The following is a 23,410-nucleotide window of genomic DNA, read 5'->3' as shown; positions in this document are numbered from 1 at the left end:
CGTGCGGGTTAAATAATGTAATAGATTTATAGTTGGGGTCGTTACGGACGCGGCTATACCAAATATGCGTAACTTTTTTACTTTATTTTGGTTTTTTAATAGTAAAGCATTATGTAAGGGGAAAAAGTGGGTTTTTATTTTTTTTTCACATTTTTTTTAATTAACTTTATTAAACTTTTTTTTACTTTTTTACTAGTCTCACTAGGGGACTTTAATATGCGATTCTCCGATCGCTATTATAATACACTGCAATACTTTTCTATTGCAGTGTATTACTGCCTGTCCGTTTAAAACGGACAGGCATCTGCTAGGTCATGCCTCCGGCATGACCTAGTAGGCATTCGCTACAGGCAGACCTGGGGGCCTTTATTAGGCCCCCGGCTGCCATCGGAGACACAGACAGATCTTATTGCCGGGTGTCAGTGGGATGAGAGGGAGCTCCCTCCCTCTCTCCAAAACCACTCAGATGCGGTGCACGCTATTCAGCACCGCATCTGAAGGGTTAAACGGGTGAGATCGATACTTATATCGATCTCACACGTTCGAGCAGGGACGCCCCCAGCCCTCCGTTACCTCTAGCAGCTGAGAGCAAGGAGATTTGACAGCTCCCTGCTCTGTTTACTTATTCCGATGCAGTGCCGTAAAAAGGCCTATGCATCAAAATAAAGCCCGTTAGTGACTGACCTGAAAAGGCGTATTAGCAGTCACTAACGGTTTAAAAAATGTCTGCACCTATAAACGAAGATAAAATTCTCAACGCCCCTAAATATAATAGCGCCATACACTGTGTCCCTGATTATAATAGTACCATACACTGTTTGCCACACACACTGTGCCCCCTGTGTCACGGACACAGGGTATGTGGACCCACTAGGCCACTCCGCCGTAGCAGTCACAGTCTATGCGGAAGTCAATGGCAGACAGTAATGCTTGGGTAACTGAAATAGTCCGGGCGGTGGCTGTGGCTTCAGCACGGATGGAGGCAGGTGCGGCAGGTGGCGCCAGACGTGGTGGGCAGTATCTGATGAAGCGGAAGACACTTGACGTGGCAGATGACACTTGGCATGGCAGATGACACTTGGCGTGGTAGAAGACACTCCAACGCTGGTAGGCACAGGAACTAGAACAATACGGAATACAGGAACGGTAACAGGGCACGGGTAACAGCTGGAACGGGAGACACTAAGGGACCATTGCGAGACAGACTGGGAAGACTAACAACTCTCAGGCAAGGATTAGAAGGCCAGGGGCCTTCTTATAGACCAGGAAATCGGGGCAGATGATAGTGATGACGATTTCCTAATTGTGGGACCCAGCCGAACGGAGCGGAAGTGAGCGCTGGCATCTCCTAGGAGGGAGACGGAGACCAGCGCTCACAGATCCATGGCTGTGGGCGTCGGGAGGTGAGTAAACCCGACGGCCCGCGGCCATGGACGCTACACCCTGTACATAGTGTCCCAATAGCCCCCCTGTAGATAGTGACCCCCATAGAGCCTCTGTAGATAGTGCCCTACGTAGAAGCCCCTGTAAATAGTACCTCAAATACAGCTCGCTGTAGATAGTGCCCACATATGGACTCCAGAGCTGCAAGTGCTAACCACTGGGTCACCGTGCTGCCCTACATATAGCTCCCTCTATAGACTGTGCTCCACATATAGCCCACCTCTGTAGATAGTGCCTCACATATAGCTCCCCCTGTATATAGTGTCCCACATATAGCCCACCCATGTAGACAGTGCCCTACATATAGCCCCACTGTAGATAGTGCCCCACAGGTAATCCACACCTGTATGTAGTGTATCACATATAGCCCACCCCTGTAGATAGTGCCCTACGAATAGCTCTGCCTATAGATAGTGCTCGACATATAGCCCTCCTCTGTAGATAGTGCCTCACATATAGCTCCCCCTGTAGATAGTGCCCTACATATAGCTCCCCCTGTAGATAGTGCTCCACATCCCCACATACAGACCCCCCCTGCAGATAATGCCACTCACAGTTTTATTAGAAAAAAACAAAACTTTACATACTCACATGACCCCGTTCCTGCGCCATCCGGTGGCAATGCAGACCTGCTCTCTTCTGAGCAGGTCTGCTGGGGATAAACGGCACAAGCGGCGCGATGACTTTTTTGCGCCGCTAGTGTCGTTGAAAAGCGCTGATTGACAGGGCAGAATGACTATCAGCAACGGAAGCTGTGCGATGACGTCATTGCACTGCTAGCATCGTTGAAAGGTGCTGATTGGCGGGCCAAGTCATTTTGCCCAGCCAATTAGCAACATTATAAGGCGCTGAATGCAGTGCCCGACCATTCAGCGCTAATGCAAGTAATTGTATCTGCGTGCTATAGACGCAGGTACAATTAGTGCAAGAGGGGGTGGCGGAGGCTGGTTTCCCTGGCGCTGCCGCCCCCTCAGAGAAGCAGCAGGCTGCCGCCTGAGGATAAAAGATAATCTCGCCTCATGGACGATGCGGCTCTGGCCTATAATATTCATTTGTATCTACAATTAACATAAGTCTCACAGGACAGGTTACTGGTTAGGTAATATTGGACATAGTATTAACCACCTCCATAAGTTTCAAAGTACAGTACTAAATAGAAACTCCAACGAAGTTATTAACTACTGAGAAAAAAGTCTGGATGTAGATACAAATGATTAACTACTGAGAAAAAAGGAGTTAATTACTATAAGTATCAAAAAATTAGAAAGATATTTTTATTGAATACATATAAAAACTACAGAGGATCTAAAAACAGAATCTGTATCTGGACCACATTCGTAGTCAGAGTAACACCACATATTTAATGCAAAGTACGTGTTATTTAAATTGTCGGCATTGCCACGACAAAGGATAAACACATATTGTCCACACAGAACATATTCCTTATCCAAGTAACAAACCACCATTGATAATTAATAGGCGTGGATAGTCAGCATATGACCCAGGTATGCTCATGGACAAAAGGGTGATATAACCTAAAGAAGATTTATAAGCGGGTGAGTAACCCAATAAATAGATTTGTCAATGTCTTACCCATAATATGCGGTGTAGTTACGTGACCCAGATGGTAGGGTAGCGCCCCGACGCGCGTTTCGCCAACACAGTTTTCTCAAGGGGTGTGTCTGTGTAATAATGTGTCTGTGCCCAGTTTAAATAGTGGACAAGGATGATCAGATGGTGTAATTGTGACGAATAGAAGGACTGGTCAAACAGCGCATGCACGCGATTTCCCTGAGAGCGCGAGTACCGCCACTGGTCATCATGACTCTACTGCACATGCGTGACTCCCAGGACGCATCACTAGGGAGACAACGCAGGCGCAGAGAGCACTTACTGACGACCGATGGAGGGAGCCTGTAGTTTTTATATGTATTCAATAAAAATATTTTTCAAATTTTTTTATACTTAAAGTACTTGACTCCTTTTTTCTCAGTAGTTAATCATTTGTATCTACGCCCAGTGGAAGCAGATACAAGTGAATGTGGCTGTCGCTAGCACTGGGGCCCCCTCCGGTGCTAGCGACACCACCTGGATGATGGGGCCGGGCGGTGGGGGCCCCATAGTGGCGTCGCTACCACTGTAGCAGCCGTAACGGTTGCTAGCGGCACCACCGGGCATGAGGGGGGGTTGTGTCGGCGGGCGGCACGGGCCCCTTCATGCCGTGGGCCACGTAGCAGCCGCTACTGCTGCTACAGGGGTAGTTACGCTACTGCTCACCATGTCAAAATGTGTATTGAGAAGGGGAAACGCAACCCCGAGTTATCAATTTATTCATACATTTCCAAGAGTAATAACAAAGGAATGGCCCAAAGCAGAGTTCTATGAAAAGATGCTCATAAATTATTATTTCATGGGGGATACCAGTGTTTACTAAAACAGACATGTCTGGATAGCTAACAAGCCTTCTTTAACTCCTTCCTGACACCCGCCGTATATACACTGCGGAGGTCAGTTATATATATATATATATATATACACACACACACAGCATTTAACCCCTACTAAGCCATAAGAATAAGGGGGGAGGCCCACCTCTGACGTTCCATGACGCCCCCCCGCGACGCGATGCCAATAGTTGTCATGGCAGCCTGGGGGCCTAATAAGGGTCTGCCATCTTTGTACTCGTATTATGTCCTGCTTCCAGGGGGGCTTAATAGTAGCCGGTCATAACCACAATATACTGCAATACATTAGCTTTTATACATATGTATGTATATATATATATATATATATATATATATATATATATAAAAACTCTTAACATTTTCTCCCAAAAGCAATGGGAAAAGAAACCTTAAAAGGTTTTTCAGAGTTAAAACTGTTTTTGTGTCAGTGCTTTAAACTTCTGACTGTGATTACATTTGTAATGCACTTACAGTATCAAGATTGGCCCTGTTTCCCCGATGCTGCCATGGGGCACATGACTGGTGACATCACCCTCTTTGCCCGCTGTGTTTACCAGCCAAACACAGGAGTTGTTTATGGCTATTTTACATGTCTACATATCTGCCTTATGCAGGCATGAAATGCTTCTGATAAAATTGATGTCTATAAATATATAATTGTAGGGCATGTTCAGATACTGTAACTGTAACGAACCGTGCACCTGTGTGTCCATCACATGACCATGGACAGAATTGTATCCACTGGAAGTAAACAATAAGGCCATGTTCAGGCGTGGTGGACGTTTTCTGGTGCAAATGTTGGTGCAGATTTGGGGCAATTACGTAACGAATCAACATTTGCATATTTGACAGGTAATTCAGATGTTGCAGATATCACAGCAGACTTGCCACAGATTTCAGTTTTTGCATTGCAAAAGCTGAAATCTGCAGTGAAATTCCGCTTCTTCTCCGCAATGGAAAGAGCATGCTGCGGAGGGAAAATTCTGCACCGCAGCCTAATTTCCGCACAGTTATTTTCTGCAATGTCTGTACTAACTTTCCTAAAAATGTATAGAAACAAATGAAAAAAACGGCTGCTACAGAATTCCACTGCGGACTGTCCGCAGCGGAATTCAACAGCAATTCCCGCCACGTCTGAATGTGCCCTAACATTACTTTTAATACAAAGTAAGGGTAAGTTCACACAGAGTTTTTTGCAGATTTTGATCTGCCTGCACGCCGTTTGCCGTGTTTTTCGCAACGTTTTTCGCCCGTGGCCATTGAGCGCCACGGGCAAAAAACGCTGCAAAATACGTTTCTCTGCCTCCCATTGATGTCATTGGGAGGTCAGAGATGTAAACACGCGAAGATAGGGCATGTCCCTTCTTTTTACCGCGAGACAGTTTTTCTGCACGCGGGAAGAAAACACACCGCCTCCCATTGAAATCAATGGGAGGCATTTTCGGCCGTTTTTTGGCACGTTTTCCGACTCAGTTTCCGCGTCAAAAAACGTGTCAAAAAACTCTGTGTGAACTGGCCCTATGGGCTCATGCACACAGCTATATGATGGATTTGTGTTATACATATCTGTAATATGGTCCTATAGACTGTTTTGGGCTCATATTGTATCCAAGTGTTCCTCTAACTTCATACAGGGACACACAGATATTTTTCTTATGAATTCCGCATGCTCAACACACATTATATTAAAGATGTATTCAGTGGCGGATTATCATATGGGCGATTCGGGCGGCCGCCCGGGGCCCGACGCTCGCAGGGGGCCCATGGCAGCCCGAACCGCACATCGACCTGTAAACCTATTGAGCGCGCTAGCGCTGCTAACTTCCGAAGAAGGGGAGGAGCAGGGAATTGGCCGGGATCCAGGGGTAGGACACGCCTACCTGACAGTGCGGGCGCCGCCATTGAGTAACAGAACAGCGACGGACGGCTGTTCTGTTACTCCAAAGCTGCAAGAGAAGAGCCGGGCGGGCGGTCACCGGCGCTTAGGTTAGTTGACTTATCATGCTCAACTGGTTCCCGACCGCTGGCTGTATTTTTACGGCCAGCGGTCAGGGACGGGTCCTTAAAACCCGAGCCATAGACTTTCTACGGCTCGGGTTTTAACTTGCTGCCCGCGCGATCGGGCAGCTGAATGTCGGGTCTCCGGCTCGCTGCTTCTGTCTTCTCTGATGTCTTTTTACACAGCGCTCAATGAACGCTGTGTAAAGGAATAGAGACAGCAGCAGCGGCGCTGTCTCTATTCCTCCCGGTGATCATGTGACTGGTCACATGATCGCCGGGTGCCGTTAGTGGCAGACTGTTGCTGGGTCTTACTAGACCCAGCACAGCCCTATTAATGACAATCGTCACTATGAGAGGGCTGATTTCCCTGCTGTGCAGCCCCAGTTAGGGTATGTGCACACACACTAATTACGTCCGTAATTGACGGACGTATTTCGGCCGCAAGTCCCGGACCGAACACAGTGCAGGGAGCCGGGCTCCTAGCATCATACTTATGTACGATGCTAGGAGTCCCTGCCTCGCTGCAGGACAACTGTCCCGTACTGTAATCATGTTTTCAGTACGGGACAGTTGTCCTGCAGCGAGGCAGGGACTCCTAGCATCGTACATAAGTATGATGCTAGGAGCCCGGCTCCCTGCACTGTGTTCGGTCCGGGACTCTTTTTTGACCTTTGGGGGACAAACCATAGTAATAAAAAAATAATAAAGTAAAGTGCAAAAAAAAATTTCAATAATAAATACACATAAAATACCCACCCCAAAAAAAAACGTTCCCCCCGCCAATCATTGTTGTAACGCTAGCGCTGACCCAATTACCCTAATATAGACATGTAATATATTAAAATTTACGGTAGACAATGATGATCACAAATAAAAGGTCTATTTTAGGGTAAAACTATGTTATTACCCAAAAAAAAATAGCTGAAACGTAAAAAAGCTTATTTTTTTACTATTATTTTCAAACTTTATGAATAAAAATTCTAAAATAGCAAAAACGTCGCAAAAATCACGTCGGTTTTATTTATTTTTAATAAAAATGTGTGTTTGGTGCAACTTTGTAATTACGTTTTATTAAAAAATATTTTCGCTTTTTGAGATACAGCTGCTTTGTATCCTGTATCCGTCAGGTCAGCAGTACTGACGGGATCAGTGAAATGGGCCCTGCGCTAAATTATAATCTTAGATGTGATAGATTTGAGGAGGATCCTGCGTGTCACTGATCCTGTCAGTCCTGCTGACCTGACAGATACAGGATACAAAGCAGCTGTATCTCAAAAAGTAAAAATATTTTTTAATAAAATCAATCAATCACACTGATACACACACATACTATATATATATATATATAAATATATATATATATATATATATATATATATATATATAATATAAAGTTTTTAAATGTGTACATAACCTTGTGGCACTATATACAAGGGGGAGCGCTGTGTGGCACTATATACAAGGGGGAGCACTGTGTGGCACTATATACAAGGGGGAGCGCTGTGTGGCACTATATACAAGGGGGAGCGCTGTGAGGCACTATATACAAGGGGGAGCGCTGTGTGGCACTATATACAAAGGGGAGCACTGTGTGGCACTATATACAAGGGGGAGCGCTGTGTGGCACTATATACAAGGGGGAGCGCTGTGAGGCACTATATACAAGGGGGAGCGCTGTGTGGCACTATATACAAGAGTGAGCGCTGTGAGGTACTATATACAAGGGGGAGCACTGTGAGGCACTATATACAAGGGGGAGCGCTGTGTGGCACTATATACAAGGGGGGCTGTGTAGTGCTATCCACAGTGGTATGTGTGTGGCGCTCTTTATAGGGGAGCTTTTTGGTGCTATTTACAAGAGGGGGAGGGCTGTGTGGCGCTCTCTACAGGGGGGCTGTATGGCACTATCTATAGGGGATGTGTGTAACACTCTCTACGAGGGGGATGTGTGATATATAGAGGGGCCTGTGTATGGCGATATCTATGGGGGTGTAGAATATCTACAGGGGCTGTGTGTGGCACTATGTACAGAGGGCTGTGTGTATGTGGCGTTTTACAGTGTGTGGTATTATATTCAGGCGCGCAGTGTTTGGTGCTATTATATTTAGGGGTACAGTATGTGGCACCATAATAACTTTATTTTCGTTTATAGGTGTGGAAATGTTGGAAAAGTGAGGAGACGTCTGAGTGGCAAATTCTGCAGAAATGAGTCATGGCCGGGAGAAGTCGTCATGAGCGCTAGACCGGATGGAGAAGAAAAGAGGAAAAAAACTACTAGAATCTGAGACGTCGTCACCTGTGAGTCACTAGATTTATAGAGAATCTGTCACCTCTCCTGACATGTTTATTATAGGAAATCCTTGTATTTCACAAAAAGTCTTTCTGCAGTCCATTACTGATAGACAATTCCCCTTGTCAGGAGGACGTGTCCCTGCACAGTGTGATACTGTCAGTATGTAGGGACACCGCGCTGTGACAAGGGAAATCGTAACACTGTTAATGCTTGCTCAAAAAGGTAGTGTTAAAAATAGTTACGACGCGGCAGGGCGGCGGTGAGGAAGGGGGGCCCAAGTTTGGATAACAGCCCAGGGCCCATGGTCTACTTAATCCGCCACTGGATGTATTCACCTATAGAACAATTGCTTATTGAGAACACAGAGGCACCATGCTGCGGCACATGTAGCACCTATGGCTCCATAAAACGGAACCGTAGGGACTGAATGTGCCACCGTACAGACCCTTATTCCATGAAAACAGAACAAAAACGACTGTGACGAGTTTTATATACTGTAAGGGTATGTGCACACGAGAACTGTCTTTTACGTCTGAAAAGACAGACTGTTTTCAGGAGAAAACAGCTGCGTCGTTTCAGACGTAAAAGCTCCTCCTCGTATTATGCGAGGCGTCTGTGACGCTCGTAAATCTTGAGCTGCTCTTCATTGACTTCAATGAAGAACGGCTCAAATTACGTTGCAAAGAAGTGCCCTGCACTTCTTTGACGAGGCAGTCAATTTACGCGTCGTCGTTTGACAGCTGTCAAACGACGACGCGTAAATGACAGGTCGTCGGCACAATACGTCGGCAAACCCATTCAAATGAATGGGCAGATGTTTGCCGACGTATTTGAGCCCTATTTTCAGACGTAAAACGAGGCATAATACGCCTCATTAACGTCTGAAAATAGGTCGTGTGAACCCAACCTAAGACTAGTTTATAGTTTCAGAAGTTGTGCTTATTTTCAGTTACAGTGTTCTGAACCTTTTATTAGCGAATCTTTCTTCAAGCTTGATTAATTCTCTGACTTTTAAGCAGTATTGCTTCAGTTCTAATTAAATAAAATTGTATTCTTATACTTATTCTAATTTTTTCTCCTTTATTTTTTTAAATTTGAAAAACAGTCAAAACATCCCAGACCAGACAGGTGGTAAACCTAGTAATGAGTAATTTGGCCGAGAATCAAAGCCTCTGTAACATAACTTCCATTATTAACTAGAAATAGGCACAGCTGTGGATCTGTGTTTCAATCCTCAAAGGGGTTTTCCCACTAAGAACACTTATCACTTATCCACAGGATAGGTGATACATCTCTGATCGGTAGAACCCCAACCGATCACAAGAAGGAGCGTCCCTGAGTCCCCTATGTGAATGGAGCTGTACTTAACATACTCGGACACCGCTCCATTCACTTCTCTGGGACTGCCGGAGCGTTCATAGGGCTCTCACTTTGTAATACTGCCACTGTTAATGCATGAGCGGCAGTAATTGCTTACATGTATATATGTCATCCATGGGATGTTTTCCTAGATCAAGAAGAGATGTCCCATACCTGTGAACGAAACATTAGTAACAAAACAGTGCACCTTCCCAAGTCCCACCACCCCTAACTAGAGGTATGCATGCCCCAGATTGCCATACCCAGTGTCTCCACAGTGCTGACTACAAACAAACCCTGTGTTTAGTCAGAACCTGCACTCACATATCACTCCACACCCCTGTGCCCCATCTACTAAAGGTAGAAGGAGAGGGGGCAAATGGAACCAAATAACACATGACTGCAGGATCAGATTACACATAGGGTTACCTTGTAGTCAGGGCCGCCATCAGGAATTTCAAGGCCCCATACAGCTAAATTTTCTGGGCCCCCCTACCGTGGAACCGCCTGTTAACGGCACTCCGTCCAGCACTATATCATGCTACCCAGGGCCGCCATCAGGGGGGGTATTAGGGGTACTGATGTGAGAGGCCCGGCCAAACCTAATTGAAAGGGGGGCCCGGCAACTGCCGTGACTTGCCTTTGGTAGAAAAAAACAGGCCCCTGCAATGGGGCCCGTTTTTTTCACCAAAAGAATGTCGTGAGCTGCGGGCCCCCCTTTCAATTAGGTTTGGCCGGGCCTCTCACATCAGTACCCCTAATACCCCCCCTGATGGCGGCCCTGGGTAGCATGGGGGTCGTCATGGGGGCCGTCAAACTCTGCCCGCCCACGCAACCGATCGCCCGCACCCGCAAACTCCCGCGCGTGCGCATTCGCGAGCGCGCACTCGCGCGCACCTGCGACCGCCTGGAACCGCGCACCGAATTTTGAGGCAGATTTTGACCTGCCCACACTATCTTGCCGCGTTTTTTGCTGCGTTTTTTGCCTTCGGCGATTGAGGACAGCAGACAAAAAATGCAGCGAAAAATGCATTTTCTGCCTCCCATTGATTTCGATGGGAGGTCAGAGGCGGAACAACGGCAAGAAAGGACGTGCTGCTTTTTCTTTTTTCCGCGACTGGCTCCCATTGATTTCAGATTAAATCAATGGGAGGTGGTTTTGGAAGTTGTTTGGTGCTGATTCTGACGCAGTGTCCGAGTCAATATCAAGGCCCAAAAACTCTGTGAACTGGGCCTTATTGTTAGGGCTTATTCAGACGAACGTGTAATACGTCCGTGCAACGCACGTGATTTTCACGTGCCTCGCACGGACCTATATTAGTCTATGGGGCCATGCAGACTGTCAGTGATTTTCACGCAGCGTGTGTCCGCTGCGTAAAATTCACGACATGTCCTATATTTGTGCATTGTTCGCGCATCACGCACCCATTGAAGTCAATGGGTGCGTGAAAATCACGCCCAGCACTTCCGCAGCAGTATAAACTACGAATGAAAACAGAAAAGCACCACGTGCTACAAACATACAAACAGAGTGTCATGATGATGGCGGCTGCGCGAAAATCACGCAGCCACGCATCATACGCTGCTGACACACGGAACTGTTATGGACCTTTTGCATGCGCAAAATGCCACGTTTTTTGCGTGTGCAAAAAGCACACGCTCGTGTGAATCCGGGCTTAGGGTAGGAACACACTAGGCATGAACACTGCGGATTTTATGCAACACATTTTATTGTGGAAAATCCGCAGCGTATTACAGTGGCAGCAGAGTGGATGAGATTTGAACAAATCTCATCCACACGCTGCAAAAAAAATTGACCTGCAGTGTGGCTTTTTAAGCCGCAGCATGTCAATGTATTCTGTGGAATTGCTGCTCCTCTGTTGCGGAAATGCTGCGGTTCTGCCGCAAAAGTCACAAATGAGAAAAAAAAAATAAGGCACTTTTTTAAATTTATAAAGAAGTTTAGACATACCCCGGCCGTAGTCCTGGTGACGCATCTCTCTCTTCTGAACGTAGCCCCGCCTCCTGGGATGACGCTGTAGACTTTGTGACCGTTGCAGCAGTCACATGAGATGAAACGTCATGACAGGAGGCCGAGCTGCGCTAAGAATAGAGGATCGCGTCACAAGGACTACGGCCGGGGCAAGTCTAAACTTTTTTATAAATTTTAAAAAAGTACCTTTTTTTTTTCTCATTTGTGATTTTTGCGGCAGAACCGCAACAGAGGAGCAGCGATTCCACAGAATAAATTGACATGCGCCTGCGGTCCTTCGTGCGCGTGTGCTTGTGCAGTCGAGCGCGCACTGGCCCGCGTTTGCGTTCGAGCGCGCACTGGCGCGCGTTTGCGGTCGAGCGCGCGCGCTCAAGCGGGCGGTCTGTCAAGGCGGTGTTTGACGAGAGGGGGGATCGCAGCTCACCGCGGTATTTGACGAGAGGGGGGCCCGCAGCTCACGACATTGTTTTGGTGAAAAGAACAGGCCCCATTGCAGGGGCCTGTTTTTTTCTACCAAAGGCAAGTCGCGGCAGTTGCCGGGCCCCCCTTTCAATTAAGTTTGGCCGGGCCCCCTACAGTAGTACCCCAAATACCCCCCTGATGGCGGCCCTGCTTGTAGTAAGGTTCCATGGAGACACATAGGTCAGGCATAGGAGCTGCATACACAAAACAGTATGATTTTTTTTAATTTAAATGCATTACTAGTTGATTTCAGAAGTACATATAACCTTTATCTCATGTAGTTATCACTCTACAAAAAAACTTAAATGAAAAATTTCACTCTGCTATCTCTATATTGTGTCGTCAGAGAATGTATAGAATTAGTGAGGCATACAATCGGATTTCCTTTTCAGGTGCACATATACAACCATACACGTGAGTCATTTTGATAGGATTCCAAATGGTACATAAATATGTTTTTTAGAATGTAAAATGTGCTAAACATATATATATTGGGCGAGGACGTGGTGTCCGAGGCACAGATGAGTTTTCTTTTACTCAGCTGCTTTTCTCTCTCTTACCAAATACAACCAAACATTCCTTAGGCTGGGTTCACACGACCTATTTTCAGGCGTAAATGAGGCGTATTATGCCTCGTTTTACGCCTGAAAATAGGGCTACAATACGTCGGCAAACATCTGCCCATTCATTTGAATGGGTTTGCCGACGTACTGTGCAGACGACCTGTAAGTTACGCGTCGTCGTTTGACAGCTGTCAAACGACGACGCGTAAATTGACTGCCTCGGCAAAGAAGTGCAGGGCACTTCTTTGCAACGTAATTTGAGCTGTTCTTCATTGAACTCAATGAAGAGCAGCTCAAGATATACGAGCGTCACAGACGCCTTGTATATTACGAGGAGGAGCATTTACGGCTGAAACGACGCAGCTGTTTTCTTCTGAAAACAGTCTGTCATTTCAGCTGTAAATGACAGCTAGCGTGTGAACATACCCTAAATATTATTTCATTTCGACGATAGAAGCAACAACAACAGCTAAGTGTTACTGGACGTGGTGGACAATCGAGTTGAAGCATTGGATTTTCGAGTGGCAGTGGTGGACAATCGAGTTAGAGCATAGTATTTTCGGGTGGGAGGGGTCGAGTGGTGGATATTCGAGTAGGAGTGGTGGGAGTGGTCAAGTGGTGGATAAGAGAGGGAGGGGGAAAGCCAGAGGTGGTGAAGAGGGGGAAAGCCCGAAGAGGCTAATAAACACCCAAAGAGGCTAATAGAAGCCCAAAGAGGCTAATAAAAGCCCAAAGAGGCTAATAAAAGCCCAAAGAGGCTAATAAAAGCCCAAAGAGGCTACACTTATATTTTTTTCTAATATTTTTTAAAAATACTTATCATCATTCCTTTTGCTAGCAAACCCATGTAGCGGATTTTCTATACTAGTATTTAAATACATTTTAAGGGGTTTAAGGTTTTATGCTAACAAAAAGCTTAAAGGGATTGTCTGAGCACGGACAACTGATGACCTATCCACAGGATAGGTTATCAGTATATGATTGGTGGGGATCTGACACCCAGACCCCGCACCAATCAACTTCTCAGGCTGGCTCCGGGCGCCAGATGTTATGCAGGGTTTGGAGCCAGAAGCAGATGGCTGAGTACACTGCATAGCGGCCGTGCTGCAGAACTGCAGCTCTGCTCCTATTCAAGTGAATTCTGGACCGGAGCCATCTGCTTCTGGCATGGAGATCCGATACCCGGTGGTAGCCGGAGCAGCTGATTGGTGCGGGTTTCGGGTGTCGGACCCCCACTGATCACAAGCTGATGACCTATCCTGTGGATAGGTCATCAGTTTTCCAAGCCCGGATAACCCCTTTAATCATTGTATAATAAGGTTTAATTTCAATTTCAGTGAATGGAGTCATTCTTGTTGACATCCATAATCTGACAACCCATTATGACATAATCCGTTTTACAGCAGAGAATTTGCTAAACAACCTAGACTCCAGACTTATACATTTTACCTACACTGGCACATTTTACACAGCAAACTATCAGGACAGGAAAGAGATTTGTGCTGCTGATGTATTTACCTCACAGAGGATTGCCTACACTGGATAGAATTGTAGCACTCTCATCTGTGAGCAGCATTAGGTCTACATTGGTTCTTAGCCTTTGGATTTAACTGGTTCAGTACCGATGATATGCCCATAATGAGTGGCAGACTTTTGCAGATGATGAGGATACCCGTCATGCTGATCGCGCGGGCAATTTTACTGTGGGCAACGGCTGTAACACACAGCCACAGTTCTGCTCTAACAGCGGAGATCAGAGAAACCTCTGATCTCCGTCATTCAACCCTTTAAATACCAAAGTATTCAAAGACATAGACGGAGGGGGAAATCCCCTTTTATCGCGCCCTGTGACGCGATTGAGACCTATACCTAGTATGGGCAGACAGCCCGGAGTCCATTATGTCTGAGCATATTCCCTATTGTTAGGGCATATTTAGGTATGCCCTAACAACTGCCTATACAGTGTTAGCACACAGGCTAATTTACTGGCATATAGATATATGCCAGTACACTATAGTTAAAAAATAAAAATGTCATTATAATGTTGAAAAAAATCAGTAAAATAAAAACACTGATCGAGGCATTTAAAGAGAGAGAGACTATGGCTAAATTCACCCGAACGTGTCCGCTTTGCGCGTGTAAAAAAGCCTGAGCATTTTTCATGCGTTGCCTTCCGTGTGCCATCCGTGTGTGTTCCATGTGGCGTCCGTTTTTTGTCAGTGTTGGTGCCCATTTTTTTTTCTACATTTCTTTAGCAACTGGTGCGTGAAGACGTCCGTGTGCTGTCTGGGATTTTCACGCAGTCATTGACTTCAATGGGTGTGTGGTGGGCAAAAGACGCACAAAAATAGGGCATGCAGTGAGTTTCACGCAACGGAAAAACGCTGCATGAAAAACAAAGCATGTCTGAATAGCCCCATTGAATTTCATAGGTCCGTGTGGTGTCCGTGAAAAAAAACGGACAGCACACGGACGTGAAATACACTTGTCTGAATAAGGCCTAAGGGGGGAAGTGTCAAAGGGAACTCCTGTGACATGATTGAGGCCCATACCTAGTATGGGCAGAAACCCGAGGGTCCATTGAGGGATCCCAAGGGCTGTCTGACCATTTTCACTGTTGTTAGAGCATATTTAGCTATACCCGGTGGTAACAAACAGGAAAAATCTAAAAAAATTGTGCTAGTCCTCAAGGCCAAAATTGGCCCGGTCCTCATGAGGTCAAGCAAAAATTTTCCTATTTACTAACAGCAAGCAGGGATCTTGAAAACCGTGTAGACTTGTAACACAAAGCATTTTAGAAAATCGCTAAACTTTTCGTTATACAACGAGTAAACCAGATAAATACCTTAATAAATAACAATGGCTTAGGCCTCATGCACACGATCTTGCCTTTGCATCTGGAATTCATCTTGCATTTGCACATAAATTTGCAGACCCATTCATTTCTATGCCTCCATGCACACGACCGTCGTTTTCACGGATCCGTGCTGGGGCTGCAAATACAGACCGCATTTGCAGTTTCACAAAACTGGTGTCCTTTTGTTTGTTGTGGATCTATAAATCCTGATGACACACGGATGCAAAACAAGGTGTTTTTGCCATCAAATGGATCGGGACAAATCCGTGGTTTTGCGAACCACCAAACCACAACGGTCGTGGGCATGAGGCCTAAAATATCCTGCTGTAAAGTTGTAGACACTCATCTTGTAGCAGGTATTCACAATCCAGCCTTCCATAGATTCTACATTGGATGGTATTTACCTTGCAGAACATCCCGGTGAGATTTCTCAATGGATAACAGAACTTGTTGATACAATTCATGTCAATTTGTCATGAATCACGTCAGATAATCTGATCCACATTAGGAAGATTATACATTACAACTATTTCTAGCCTACATTTATTAACACCAGGCATATTCCATCCCGCCAGCGTGCGATACAACTGACGGCTTTTCCATCTACATGTTACATATGAGAATGTATACACCAGGCTGACTTCAAAGCCGCTACTGAAACTGACTCCTGACACTGTTTGTATCTTACACTTTAGGTGAAGATCTTTGCAGACCCTTCTGGGGTTAAGGGCAAGTAAAGCATTTCCTTCTATTGTCAATTGAGCGGAGCCATAGATCCCTCCTGTAGGGGACACTCCCCTTTCCTCCACTCCTCTCACTCTCTGTTCTTGTGGCTGCTACTACTCTCACTCTCTCGGACTGCATAGAGTGGATCTTGTGATGTTTCTAAGGAACTTTGCTGCAGAACAACATCCTCTCACTATGGTTTCCCAGCTGTAGGAATTGGCCGCATAGACACACACCACTGGTGAGTCCCTCCATGCTTTCTATACATGTCCAGCACTCTATCCTTTCTGCTACACCATATCCAAGTGCACTGAATTAAATTTCCCCCTCTTGACTCATTTCCAGTTATATTTGTTGTGTTCTTGCACAAGCCAAAAGATCTTTGTCCAACAGCCAATTTCTGGGGAAGACAAATGACAACCCACTCCCTTTTATACACCAGCCATAAATACGATCCATACCTTGGGGAGTTTGTCATACTCCAAACGTTGGGATAATGCGCTTATCAGTTTCTGCACGTTCCCAGCTCCGCTGCAGATAAATGGATATATTCCCATTACGCACTAGAAAAGGTTAATTTAGTTCAGATTCTTTCACTAAGAGGCTTTTCGGCAAGGAATTTGTTTATCTTCTTGTCAAATAATCCTACATATTTTTTTAACCTGCAAATGCTTTCTAGGAAAACCAGGCTGTGGAATTTCTCTGATCAGAACTCGGTAAAAACTGCATCCACTAAAGCTAAATTTAGGGGATGACATTTCTGAGAATTAAGATTGGGACTACTGTATGTGTCTATGCCAGATGATGTGTTTAAAGGTAAAATATCAATAATAGATGAAAACATTACGAAAATATTATATAGGAAGGTGTATTTCATGTAACCGCAGGTCTGTGCCCTGTCAAGAAATCTTACAAAGTTTCAAAAACTTATAGAATAACGTCCTATACTGCATTGTGGCTCATAGAGATGGATACAATATATTCAAATGAAATGATAGATACAAATTTTAAAGTTGTAGCAGAGCTGAGTATGCCACTGTAGCAGAGCTGTGTTTGTTATTTGACATATCACAATTTGCTCTATGTTTGTTTGTTTGTTTTTTTGCACAGGACTGCAGGTAAACCTACTTTTTTATTTTACAAAAAAAGTAAAGAAAAAGAGTTTAGTGACTCATTTAACTCTGCTACATTGGTATGAAGTCACCACCTTGATGGAAAACCTAAGCCATCATTGCAGTCTCTATTTGAGTGAACTCCACTTTCTTGTGAAAGGATTGTATTTTACCTGAATAGAGCCCTGAATCTTATTTATTGCCTGGTATAAAGCGCCAACATATACCAGTGCGCTGTACGGCAAATGCACTCGCTCCAGTCCTTGTCCCCAATGCAGCTCACAATCTCATTTATCTATCTCAAGCATGCACCCTACTCTGGTGCCAAATCCATGAACCACCAATTAACCTGTCACGCTTGTATATGAGCCACTATTGTTTAGATATGCCACAGATAATAAGATGCAGATGTAGCTGAGTTTATCAGATGTATAGATGTAGTAGAGATGAATTTGTAATCTCATTCCTGAGTTCTAATAATGAAGTCCTTTTTCCTGTAGTCCCATGGAAACCCATAGATAAGAGATCGTGATATCAGAGCACATTGTGATATCATGGAGTATCATGAACTGTTGTTGATCTGCTTTATCTTAACTTAATGGGGTTATCATATTGCACTAAATTTAGCTCTCCTACATCGTATCACGTCAACTACTTGTGATGTAAAATGTATGCACTAGAATTGATGTATTTGAAAACGTTCCCTGTTACTTAAGGCTGGATTCACACACAGTGTTTTGATGCATTTTTGTGCAGTTTTCCTGGCATTTTTAACAGCGTTTTTTGCTGCGTTTTTTTTTTATGCGGCCGGATGTTACATTAAGGTCTATATTAAAGTATAAAAAGAACTACATACAAATGCATTTTGGTTTGTAGCGTTTTTGAGGCTATTTTGGGGACAGTGGCATTTTTTTCCAAATGCAGCATGCTCTGGGTATGGTGTTTTTTCAGGATTTTTCCTTTAGGGTGTGTGCACACGGCTTATTTTCAGCCGTTTTTCGGGCTGAAAAACGGCCGAAATATCGGAAGCAGAACGCCTACAAACAACTGCCGACTGATTTCAATGAAAAAAACGACGTTCTGTACCGACGGGGTGTTTTTATACGCAGACGTTTTGAAAAACGTCCGTGTAAAGAAAACGCCTCGTACAAAGAAGTGCATGTCACTTCTTGAGCTGTTTTTGGTCGTAAAAAACGCAGCGAAAAACGCGAGTGGCTAAAAAAAAAGGCTGAAAATCAGGAGCTGTTTTCCCTTGAAAACCGCTCCGTATTCCCAGACGTTTTTTAATAAGCGTGTGAACATACCCTAAGTCTTCTCCATAGGAATTCAAAAATGCCAGAAAAAAAAATGTACAAAATGACTAAACGAAAACGCCATCAAAACCGCTACAAAAAGCACCATAAATGACACGTTATTGAATGCTTCGTTCTATCATATAAGCATAGAGGTGGTGTTTTTGTTTTTTCAGTGGTTCAGTGCTGTATATGGGGGATGCTGATGTAGCAGAATGTAGTCCTTATGTTGTGTCTACTTCATACATGTGCTCCGAATCTGCAATGTGTTTTTTTTTGTTTTTTTTTATGGATTCAAAATAGTTTATCTCAAAAAAATCAGCTGGGAAGTGGGGTGAGGTAATTTAAAGTTTGTTTGTGGAAATGTCTTGCTCGCCTTCTGGCATTAGACACACGAGAGAGTCATAACCCAGGACTGTGACTCTCAAGCATCTCTGACTCATTTTTGCTGAGGAAGCAGACAATACTTATGTCAGCGAGGTGGAGTCTGTAATAAAAACACTTGTACAACCCATGGTCTATTTTTTATTTTAATATCGGAAACACAAGTCTCACTGTCTGTGATCCCGAGGACCAATGTTACTATGGTCCGTAATGGAAAAAAAAGGTCCAATGATGTCAGACTTCTAGGGGAGGCAGTGGACTTACGTTAGTAGAAAAATTGATATTTTCTATCTGGCACCCATACAAACACAAAGCCAAGAGAATATTCCAATAGTTTCCAAACGTTTTACTGAGCAGTAACTGATGGGGTCGGATAATGCGGTTCATTTGGCTTATTAACCGCAGTTAGAGATTGTACCGCTTTCTATTGACAGGCAATTTAATACATGTACACCACACTGTGATACAGTGTATGCACTAAAGTCTTCTCCATCTGTGTATAAGGAAAGGGTTTAAGCTATTTGGGAGACATTTGAGAAAAAGATTTCCTCCTGTTGTTGAACAATTTTTATTATACTGAAACACGTAAAGGCGGCCATAGACCCGCTGATAATTTGAGTGGTCCGGATGACAATCTGCACATAAGGAGATTCTATTCCACAAGTCAGAACATTTATCAGATGGGTTACATTTTAGTAGTAGTCACTCGTGGTTAGTTGTAGCATTTAGCAATAATTTACTGAGAATTTGACTATTTCCACGTATGGTCACGTATGGTCACCTTACATAAAATATATAGTTATAAATGGTATAGACATTAAAACCCATCCTTAAAATGATCGCCTCAGGACCAGATGCAGAAACCCTTAGTGATCAGATGACCCTAGGTGAAGCTACCAGGTGAAGCCACTGCAGGGGAAATGTAGAATTACACCGAGCCCATTCAACATAATGCTCAGGGCGTACGCACCAAACATATACATGGCCTGTAACGGCATACCCTACTGTATTGTGAAGAGTAGTCAATTATGTTTTCCAGTACAAGGGCATCCCATATGAAAACATTTACCCTGTGGTATATGTTACGTATTTTAGATTGAGGGACGCATGGAACTGTACGGCATATGTCTTAGCTATGCGTCCGTTGTATACGTAGGGAGGTTTATACTGAGCAGTGGCGTAGCCATAGTGGTTGCAGCGGTCGCAGTTGCGACCGGGCTCCTAAGCCTGGGGGGCCCGCGGTGCCCCCATTGCCATACAGCATGCTGGTTAAATACATTTTCTGTGCCGTGAAGCCGGCACTTCCTGGTTATGGTCACATTTTACACTTAGTGTACCATGTGACCGTGACGCCACGTGACTCGTCGTCCAGCCAGTGCAGTGGAAGAGCCAATGCGGAGGACTCCAGGTGAGCTGCAGAGTCTGTATTGTAATGTGTTGTCTTGTAATATATTGTGCTGTCTGTGTTTGCGGTGGAGAGGGGGGGGTGTTAAATTACAGCCCCCCCCCCTCCTCTCCACCGCAAATTGCACAATACATTATAAACTGTGTGTCGCGTCCCCCTGGGGATCATGTGAAGACCACCGGGGGTTCGCGAGTCACTGACTGAGGTCCCGGTTCCATTCAATGCTGGAGCAAGGAGCTGACGTCTCCTTGCTTCAGCATTCGCTGTGCCCTGAGCAGCTCAAAGCAGGCAGGCGCGATGTAGCGTCAACATCGCGACCTGTCTGCGCCAAGTCACTAATAGCACACACGGGAGGAGGCGAAGGATCTCCTCCACCCGACGTGGGAATGGGGATCGATAAGTGATTATGTTATTTTTCTATTATGCACATATGGGGTCATTATACTGTATGGGGGGCTGATATGGCAGGGGGGCATTATACTGCATGGGGGGCTGATATGGCATGGGGGCTGATAATATGGGGGGCATTATACTGCATGGGGGGCTTATATGGGGGAATTATACTGTATGAGGAGCTGATATAGGGCATTATACTGTATGGCGAGCTGATATGGGGGGCACTATACTGTATGCGGGCAGCTATGTGGGACATTATACTGTGGGGGCTGATATGGGGAGCATTATATGGTATGGGGCAGTTATGGGGGGGCATTATACTGTATCTGGCAGTTATGGGGCATTATAATGTGTGGGGGCAGCTATGGGAACATTATACTGTGTGGGGGCATTATATAATGGGGCTGTTGGCCAAGGCGGCTGGGCATAGGCGCGCGCAGGAGTCTGGTGATGGTGGTGTTGGGGAGGGGTAGAGGGGCCCAAGCTGAATTCTTGCACCTGGGCCCATGAACCTTTAGCTACGCCCCTGATACTGAGCATATACACAGAACACAATAAACAGATCCTAAGATGGCCAGGCAGGGGCGGAACCATAACAAATACTGGTGAGGAGATATTTTAATGAAGAAAAAAACATTGAACTTCTTAAGGATCACAATATAATTTATTTGGAGACCGTAAGATCCATGAATTCATAAGTAGGTGAAAATATTTAAATTGGGCCAAATGTATCAAAATGGTGAACATGGCATGATATATTTGGTGCACCTCACTCGGTATATGGACAGTTCATGGCTTACATACATTTAAATCGAAATTTTGCTAAAAACATTACCAATACTTTTAATAAATTTGGCGTTTTACGATTCCTCTTTTTGAGACATCTGAGCATGTGGCATGCTTTACCTTGCCTTATGTTAATCTATCCTAAAGCCTGATCCTCAACTCTCGTACTTGTAAGCACAGTTTCTGTTTTTATGGTTGTCCCTTAAGTGAGTGGTAGCGTAATTGGGGATAAATTCTATGCAACGTACTTCTATTAAAATGCTGCATAATTGACTTATGAGTGACCTGAAGCTAAAGCTGCCCCTCCACCTGTTTACATCTACGGTCTCTGCTATGAGGGATTATTGGCTCCATAATGTAGAATATGATTTATTTCATAACAAAAATAGAAAAGTCAAGTATTTTGCTCCTTTGGACAAATCTTTCCCCGAATCTGAGATCCCCTTGAGGTTTCTTAACTAGATGATCCAGTTCCCCATTCACTTCTCTACAGGGGTCTATATCACTCAAACTTTTAATGGAAACCAGATGGACTTGAGAACTGCAACAAACACTGCAAGGGGCCACGACTTACCTCGAGGCCATGCTGTGTGTATTCTTTATATTCCTGCCAGCCACTGGTGAAAGTTATATAATACACATTTCATCTTTAATCCTGACAAAAGAATATCATTTATGTTTTCTTAAAATGCATCTAATTTCTTGCCTGTGATGAGTTCATACATTACATTGCAATGTATGCTCGATTGTGGGCATAGTAAATGTTCATTAGGCCATATACTCATTTCTGGTTACATTTTATACAGGGCCATTTCTTTAAATCAGAAAAAGATAATCTGTTTGATAGAGTGGCTCTTATAGAAAATGCAAAATCCAATAAATTAAAGCACGTGTCCAACTTTAAACAACATTTTTATAGATTTAATCTGCAAGTTGGGTAACTTTGTAAACATTGCATTATATATATTACACTAATAGTTGTGCCTAGTTACAGCCAGTGTTATAGTCCAGAGCTGCATTCATAGTTCAGCTGGTCAACATTGGAAACGGTTGACAGGCTTGATATCAGACACATCTATAACCGCATAGAAGAGCTCCTATACTATAATTGGACAATTAGAAAGGAATGGGCAAAGATTACAGCTCTGAAGCCTGCAGAATTCGGAATGCAGCTCTAGATTATAGTACATGCTGTGTGTCAGGATCAGTACAATCTAAGGAGTACAATGTACTAACAAAGTTACTCAACTTTTTATGTAGATTAATTCTATATGTTAACTGTAATGTATGCATTGATGTTATCAGTGGTGGAAAATCACACAGGGAACAGGGAACTTTGGAGTAGATTTACTAATATAGGGTAAACATGCAAGCAGTGCACTAGTGTCTCTCATTTGTTCAGCCACATTTATTAATAGGGCATATGTAGGCGTAAAACCACAGATCCGGCATTGTTTTGCACTTTTTTTGAAGTAAGACTGTTAGTAAATCAGTAACACTCCGTGCAAATCTGGAGCTCCGCTTCATAAATATGCTGCTCACCCCGAACACCATATTGTTCAATGTACTCGCAGAAAACGGGGGGCACACATTGACAACTCTGCCCACTTTGTCTACCTGCAGTTTTTCTTCAACCACTCAATCACAATTCTCGCCGCTGAATTCTTCCGGGCTCTGGTCTCCTACTTCAGGGCATTTGATAGGCGTAAACATAATAATATCTTATAATGAAGAAGTGGTACAAATTAGCAACTCATTATGTCATTAGTAAACTTCTACTACTTTGTGCAACTCAAATCTGCAGACTCCACGTTGGTTCCCAGTAAATGTCTGTATTTACTCCTGTATTTACTGTACATGTCCATTTTTCATA

General features: G+C 44.4%; 1 protein-coding gene across 2 annotated transcripts in view; it reads left to right on the top strand.

The window, feature by feature from the left end:
• The window catches only part of HDAC7 (histone deacetylase 7), a 425,809-nt gene that overhangs the window by 106,334 nt on the left and 296,065 nt on the right, over positions 1 to 23,410 (top strand). Inside the window, exon 1 of one of the 2 annotated variants that reach the window (XM_075851896.1) lies at positions 16,305 to 16,403. The exons of the other annotated variant lie outside the window; for it this stretch is intronic. The gene's annotated coding sequence lies outside the window, so the exon portion shown is untranslated. Of the gene's footprint in view, positions 1 to 16,304; positions 16,404 to 23,410 lie in introns of those variants that run through there. 2 annotated transcript variants of the gene reach the window in all.

This window comes from Rhinoderma darwinii, chromosome 2 (assembly GCF_050947455.1).
Source record: "Rhinoderma darwinii isolate aRhiDar2 chromosome 2, aRhiDar2.hap1, whole genome shotgun sequence".
Taxonomy (NCBI): Eukaryota; Metazoa; Chordata; class Amphibia; order Anura; family Rhinodermatidae; genus Rhinoderma; species Rhinoderma darwinii.
Note: the sequence above shows the minus strand (reverse complement) of the source record. Positions and strands in the feature narration are given on the sequence as shown.